The 8,284-nt window shown below is 36.6% G+C and overlaps 1 pseudogene; it reads right to left on the minus strand.

Moving 5' to 3' along the window:
- Window positions 1–1,866: 1,866 nt before the first annotated feature.
- On the minus strand, window positions 1,867–6,243 carry LOC110333465 (annotated as a pseudogene).
- Window positions 6,244–8,284: the final 2,041 nt, after the last annotated feature.

Consider the following 8,284-nt stretch of genomic DNA (forward strand, 5'->3'; position numbering starts at 1 on the left):
TGCACACCTGTACACATACATATAAACAGCATTTAAAAACGAGGCATATGTTAAAAAGATTTATGGCCTATAGCTACTAATTAGCTCTATGACCTTGAAACTATTTCTTGCCTTGTCTGGACTTCTTTGATATACTCTAATATTCTGACCATGTTTAAATACACTGAATTTATGCAATGATAATGGATTTTTCCCACCAATATCAACCAATCAGCCTGCAGAATTTCCATAGTTAAGGAAGTTTAGTTTTGGGGGGTTTTTAAGTAAGCTATTTTTATGTATCCCTTTGTACCTTAGCTTATGAAAACTTACATTTTTTAAAATTAGATGTTTTCTTCATTTAGACTTCAAATGTTATCCCCTTTCCTAGTTTCCTCTCCAAAAATCCCCTATACACCCCCCTGCTCCCCAACCCACCCACTTCCACTCCCTGGCCCTGCCATTCCCCTATACTGGGGCCTAGAATCTTTGCAAGACCAAGGGGCCTCTCTTCCCAGTGATGGCCAACTAGCCCATCCACTGCTACATATGCAGCTAGACACAAGAGCTCTGGGGATATTGGTTAATTCATACTGTTGTTTCCCATGTAGGGCTGCAGAAGCCTTCAGCTCCTTGGGTACTTTCTCTAGCTCCTTCATTGGGGATCCTGTGTTGTATCCAATTCTGTGAGCATCCACTTCTGTATTTTCCAGGAACTAGCATAGCCTCACAGGAGACAGCTATATCAGGATCCTGTCAGCAAAATCTTGTTGGTATATGCAATTTATCCTCAGGCCTCACTCAAGTCAACCTTTACATGCAACTTTGATTCCTTCAGATTCATCCTGCATTTCCTCTCATATCCTGAACTCAAAAAAACAAGACCCCAGTGGCAAGTGGACAGTTCTTAAAGGCTCCATGATATAATAATGTCCATTAATAGTCTCTCGCTCATGCACTCTCTGCATTTTTAAAAGAAACAAGGCATATTAAGTCACTTGACTAACAAAATTGCTATTGATACTTGTCTTAGCCAGTGTTTCTATTCCTGCACAAACATGACCAAGAAGCAAGTTGGGAAGGAAAGGGTTTATTTGGCTCACATTTCCATACTGCTGTTGATCACCAAAGGATGCAGGACTGGAACTCAAGCAGGTCAGAAAGCAGGAGCTGATACAGAAGCCATGGAGGGATGTTCTTTACTGGCTTGCCTCCCCTGGCTTGCTCAGCCTGCTCTCTTATAGAACCAAGACTAACAGCCCACAGATGGCACCACACACAAGGGGCCCTCCCCCTTGGTCACTAATTGAGAAAATGACCTGCAACTGGATCTCATGGAGGCATTTCCCCAACTGAAGCTCCTTTCTCTGTGATAACTCTAGCTATGTCAAGTTGACACAAAATTAGCCAGTACAATACTTTCACTATGTCTATATATATACAAACTTCAGGAGTCTGGAAAAGTCCTTGTTAATTGATTCTTCCTGAATCGCAACTCCCATATGTAAACTGCCTTCTCGATATGTTTCTCTTAATTATGCCAGTCTCTCACAGGCAACATGATAAGTCCTCATAATTATAAATCCACATATAATTCAAACTAGATATTTTCACTAAAATGTAAGTAAGCTTTCCACATTTTGATAGATTAGACATGTGTATGTATCTGTTCATATGATCTGTCACTTGTAAGTAAATGAATAGAAAACATATTAATTACATCAGATCTCAAATATGTTATAGCTAATGTTTCCCTACTATATGTTTTTGGGTTTTTTTTGTTGTTGTTCATTGTTTTTTGTTTTGTTTCATCACACTGTTTAGTCTAGCATGTTGCCTACAAAGGCTTGTACAAATACTTTTCCGGCATGTCACCTAGCGACCATTTCACCCACTGCTCTGTTTGGCCACTAGCCTCTTGTCTCTCTCTTCTGCACTGGTGAGGCAGATGGATTCCTTTTCCTCAGGGAAGAGAGATCCACGGTTTCTTGCCCTTGCCAGTAACAAAATGTTGGAAAGCCAAGTGGCAAAGCTATTGCCATAGGCATCTTTCTCATGAACCACATCAAAAGAGCCAGGATGTCTCTCTCTGTTGGTGATTACACCAATTCTTCCCAAGTTAGCACCTCCAGTAACCATACACAGGTTCCCAGTGTTGAACATGATGAAATCAGTTATTTTGCCTGTCTCAAATCCATCTGAATGGTGTCATTCACCTTGATGAGGGGATGGAATAATACGAGCATTATGGGTTACCAGATATGGGACTCCTTTTGTGCTCAAAGAGATCTTTCTCACTTTGCACAACTTGTACTTGGTCTCCTTGGGTGTAATAAGATGAACTGCAAAGTGACGCTTGGTGCCACAGGTCAGATGGAAGTTCTCTCCATATACTATACTTCGAAAGCATGAGACAAAAATCAAATTTCTTTTTTGCAAGTTCCATTGCTAGGTACTTTGACATGGAGATGAGAAAAGCAATTATCACACCCTTCCTCTACTTCACTTGGTTTCTGACTGGATAATCAGAACCTAGTCCTTAGGAACAGATGACAGGTAATATCAAAGATACGAACTCTGCTTGACTTGTGGGTTTATTTGTAAGCTTAAATGTTTCAAAAACTACTTTAGTAAGTCTTCTCAAATGATTTGACCCCACTTCTAGCTCACCTTCCAAAGGGAGGGGAGAAAAGATAATAAGTAAGACAAGGGTATGTGGTTCTTTTTAGAAGTAGTTCTTTGGGGCAAGTCCAATTTCTGTCACTATACCAGAAGTCCAGTTCAGTAGTTTCAGTCTAGTCCAGTTCAAAGTGGCACCAAACATGCATCAGTAATGGCAGCAGGATTCAGCAGAAACCCCCAGGCCTCCTTAAACTCAGCGAGTTAGTGGGAGTGACCAGGACAAGTGCGAATGTCAGAAGTTCTCTGCTGTGCTGCTCTCAACAATAGGATGAACAGCGAAGATGTGAGAACACTAAAGCATTGCACAGCTAGCTGTCCATGTGCTCCGTCATGGTCTTCAAGGCTTCCTTATACTCTATATCAGATGTCCTTTCATGAGTTTTGCCTCAGTAAAACATCATGTCAGTCTACCTCAGAAAAGCATGTCATGTGAAGTTTGTATCACATGACACAACCACGAATTTCCACTTCACTCCTTAAAGAAAATGTCTTGTATGACAGACAAGGAAAGGATACTAGACAAGCACAGCAAACCACATAAAACAGTGAGCTAGCGGGATGCTGAATAGAATGTCAACTGAAGTTAACTAGGTGCATTTGAGATCATTTTTTATTCATTCAGATAGTATGTGGGAGCCTAAATGACCGTTCTAGTCTTAGTTCTGGATATGGATTTTAAAATAGCCTCATCCTTCTGTAACTTACGTTTTCTGGTAAGGAAATATTGTACCAATGAAGACAGAGTGAAATGTTATGAACAAGAATTTTGCAGAAATGTGAATGTTTATTTATTTATACATATATATATATATATATATATATATATTCACATTAAAGTCTTTAACAAAATTAAAATATAAAGTCAGAAAAATACTGTAAGAACTAGAACAAAAATATAAATTTACAACTGGATATGAATATATAAAAAGAGGAGTCAAAAGGAACTGTCCAATGTTAAATTGGGACATTCAGAAGAAAGGGAAATGAGAGAAATTCATGTATATTAAGTCTTACTGAAGTAACAATAAATTAAAATGTCCTCTGAGTTACATAGTTTTCCAAATTGACGAGACCCTTTAAATTAATCCAGAATTTATGTGTTTGAATATTTTTGAACCCTGGAATGATAGTATAATTTTATATGATGCAAAATTGTTGCCACAGTCAAAGGACAGAAGATCAGAAATTTCATATCAACAATGTGGAAATCTGGAAGATTAAAAATAGATGCCTATGAAAGTCTGAAGATACTTTTTTCTAAGTAGAATTTATTTCTGGATAATAAGTCAAACAATTGCAAGATTGAATAGATATTTACATGGCAATGTTCTTGTGTAATTCTTTACATATATACATACACACACATATATACTTTCTAAGAGGCAACTGGAATATTCATCTGTCCTTATTAAAGGAGGAAATATGTAGAGGATGATAGTAAGAACTGAAATGTTTTCTGCTACCTTGAAGAAAAACATAATGTACATATATATTCTAAAATGCAAATTTTATACCTGTGATTAGTTTTAGTAATGTAGATATTTTTATGATGTTGTATGACTTCCCTCTCAGAGAAAATTACTTGCCAACAGTACTTCAGTGATACACTTTTGTTATAAGAATGTGGTTGCCAGATTTCCCCCACTATAACAAATGTTAGGGGAAAAAAATCAATCCATTTTAAAAATGTGATTTATTTTGGCTGATGGTCTAAGAGGTTTAGCCCATGTGCATTTGGCCCTGTTGTTTTGAACATTATCATGGGAAAAAAATGACAGAGAAATTACTCATCTTGCAATCAGAAGGTACAGAGAGAATAAAGACGACCACGATACTGAGTACAATTCAATAGAACATGCCCTAACCACCTGCAGACTTCCTAGAGGTTTCATCTCCCTATCAATATGTGTTTCTTTATTTTTGAGAATATAATTACATTTTGCCCTTCCCTTTCTTCCGTTGAAACCTGCTCACACATCCCTCCTCACTGTCCTTCACATTTATGGCCTCTTTTTTTTTCATTGTGTGTGTGTGTGTGTGTGTGTGTGTGTGTGTGAGTGTGCATATTTATTCCTAACTGTTACCTGCTGAGATCAAAGAAAGTTACTTTTATATATGTTTTCAGAGATAACTGCCACTGGAAAACATGTTTACGTTCCTCTCTGACAAAGACGACCTCTCCCGCCCCCAGCCTTTTCATTTAATTTCACCTCTTCCAAATATAGTTTGATATATACATTAGTCAGCTCACATTTGTACAGTTATGTTGGTGAAACTCTACAGATATAAATTCTCATGTAACTAGGAATCACAATCTCAGAGCAAAACTGTTGGTCCTCTGACCCTTAACATTTTTTGGTCTCCTCTTCTTAAGGGTTCCCCAGAAATTAGGTTTGTTAACATTTTGTAGATGCATCTACTGGGACTGGGCTCCATAGTTCTGATTTTTGTTCAGATGCAATTTTCTATAGTGGTCTTTGTACCAAATAATGTTCAGTTTTATCCAGTAACCATGATTTCTCTAACACTGGTCAGTCAACTAGGTTTTTAGTACTGGGCAGGGCATCCCTTTTGTTGAGCATGTCTTAAGCCCTATCGTGGAGCTGTTGGTTACCCTTATAGTATGTTTGTCACTATACACCCTTAGAATTATCATGCCAGGGTAGTCATTGATTTGGTCTACAGTGTCAAAGCTGAGTTAGTCTATTGGTTGCCTCTTCTTTTCAGAAGCTTATACAGTACTTTCTGGAACCTTGAAAGTTAATCCTCAGGAGTGGGACTTTGAGGTATTACAGGCTAGAGTCATCAGGTCCTGCTTCTAAGTACAAGATGTGTTCCGAAATAGAAATTTAACCAAGCACTCACCTCTGGAGATAACCAAGGACAACAGCAATAGGCTACATGTTTGGGGGAGTCTCTAAGATAGCACTGACTAACAACTCCAGGGCAGCTTCTCTTGAGTAGTATTGGGCCTAGTATCTCATGTAAGGACCAAGCCTTTGTCCTGTGGAGCTTGATCTCAGGAACATAGAAGTCAACAGTCACAATCCAACACATTCTTAATGCACCCTCCATTATAGAATTAGTTTTGACATGGGTCATTTACAGCTCCTAAAAATTGGCAAGACCTACTACTTCCAATATCTTTTGCTTGGAATGACACCTATCATCTTGAATGACCTCTGGGTCTTCACTTCTTACTTGCACTTGGATTGACATAGTCAGTAATTGCCCAAGGTCTGCAGCTCTTGTGCTACCCTTTTATGGGTCAATAGGCTTTGTAGTGGTATAATACTTTTTCTTCCTTTTCTGACATAAAAATGAGGTGGTCAGTGAAATATAATTTATACTTAATCAACTAGCATGCTTTTGGTTATTAGTAACCATTTAGCTGCTTTATGGTATCTCAATTAATCTGTCAAGCAAGCAAAAGCAATAGAGTTTCTTACATGTATGAAATAACCCAGAAGTTTAAATTAATTGGAGAAATGTTAACTTTTGGTCATCTCAAGACTGAGCTCAAATTCAGGTCTATATCAGTTTCACATCTTCCCAGTACCTGTTTGAATAATAGACCTTCATCTTGCAATCCAAAGTGTGAACTCAGACCTGGTTCTGCTCCGGCCACAGCCAGTGATACGGTCTCTAGCAAAGACCTTGGGTGGGAAAGGTGCTTTTTTTTTTTTTTTTTTTTCATCCAGGTTTTGTCAGTGGCATTGTGGAAGGGTATGAGAGCTCTGAATCCCCCAATACATGCAGTTTAGGGTGATCAGTTTTAATATCAGTCACCTTTGAATGTTAGACATGAACTTTCTTAATTGTCATTGTTTATGCTAATATGCTAACATATTTTAAAATTCATCTTTGTCTCTCTGGATGTCTGCCTCCAGTATCCCCATTTAAAGTAAATGATAATGATACTGCATTTGTGTATTTCCATATCTTTATAGTTTTGACAAGAACAAATAAATGTCAATATTAACTCAACTAAACCCACTTAAATTGTTGCTTTGTTTTAAACATTGCATACAATGGGTAGACACAATCAATACAGGAAATGGCACAAAAATTAATCCGACAAGTTACTTTATTTAGAAACTTTTGACGAATAATTCTTAAAGGTGGGAACTAAAAATGATGTCTTGTTTTGACCGTGTTTATTTTAAAGAGAAATCTTGGAGTATATAGAAAAGTCATTTTTAAAGACAAAGAAACTTGACACATAGTTAAAAAATATTTATTTTTCTTGAAAAATAGAATTCTCTGTTATGGCTATAGTTTCTATTACTTCCATTTTATATTGAAAAATTATAAAGGTTAAATAGTATCTAAAGAAACATCAAGTCCAAAGCATTTTCAGTTCAAATAATCTCCATTCAACAATGGAATTTGTATTAAAAAAAATTTATTTCTTTTTTACTTTTATTTATAAGTATACAATCAGACAAGCCATCACAATAACTAAACAAGTGTATGCATTAACAAAGAAACATAGATCAATAGATATAATTTGACATATATGCACTGTTCTCTATAAAAACATCAATAGTCTAAAAGCTGAGTAGGCATAATTGCAAAAACATGCTTTACAGACACAATGTTGGCACACGGTTAAATAACCAGATGTCAGAGAAAAAAAATTCAATGAAACTAACTTTATATTGAAAATGTACAGGTTTTCTATAGGACTAAGCTGTTCAAGATTAATAATAAGAAAATTATCATCTAGTCGCAGTCATTCAACTACTGCATGTACAAATATTATGGACTGGATGTTTCTCATTCAAATATGCTATTATCTACCTAAGTTGCATTTTTGGGAGTCAAGACGACAGGCCCAGGATATGATTTGCACAGTGCAGTCCAATCTGAAAACAATATCTTAAGTTGCTATAGAGTCTTTCATAAGCAGAACCACAGATGACTCATGTCATTCAAATCTATAGCACTGTGATAGAGCAATGAAAAGGGAATATATAACTTAGTAATGGGCTCAGGCAGCTGAGAGAAGCCAAGTTTATAGAGAGCATTTGATTGAAAATAGATGAAATTCAAGAGTGTGTCAACTCTGCCAGCACCTACACAAACCAAAAAGCAAATAAGCCATTTACTATTTTATTATTGGGCCATATGGATGTGGGAAGGGCAGTGCTCTGGAGACAGGAGCATAGAACATTTTTATCATTTTCCAATGTTACTAAATGAAATAATTTATTGTAATTACAGGCAATAGAAGACAGTGTGTCTCCTATGACCGATATTTTTAAGGGGTGACTCCTGGCTTCTAAGCAAACACAATTTGTCAAGAACGACCACAGCTAGATAAACTGCCAATTTTATTTCTATAAAACTTTTAATTCCTGTCTTTAAAAAAATCACTGGCCTATAAATCTATACATACCATTTAACATGTATCTATAATTCCATGATTCCTGAATTCTCACACACAGTAATCTCAGTTCTTCTAGAACTGTATACATAAAAGAAGTAAGTGTGGCACATCAAAGCTCTATTTCTGATTATAGCTAGAAAATAGAAGAATAATGAGAGGCTAATTTGGGGGTAGAATTTAACATTTAAAGTTAGAAGAAATTAAAGTAATAGAAAAAGAAATAGGTTATAA

The sequence above is a fragment of the Mus pahari genome, chromosome 15 (genome assembly GCF_900095145.1).
Source record: "Mus pahari chromosome 15, PAHARI_EIJ_v1.1, whole genome shotgun sequence".
Classification (NCBI taxonomy): Eukaryota; Metazoa; Chordata; class Mammalia; order Rodentia; family Muridae; genus Mus; species Mus pahari.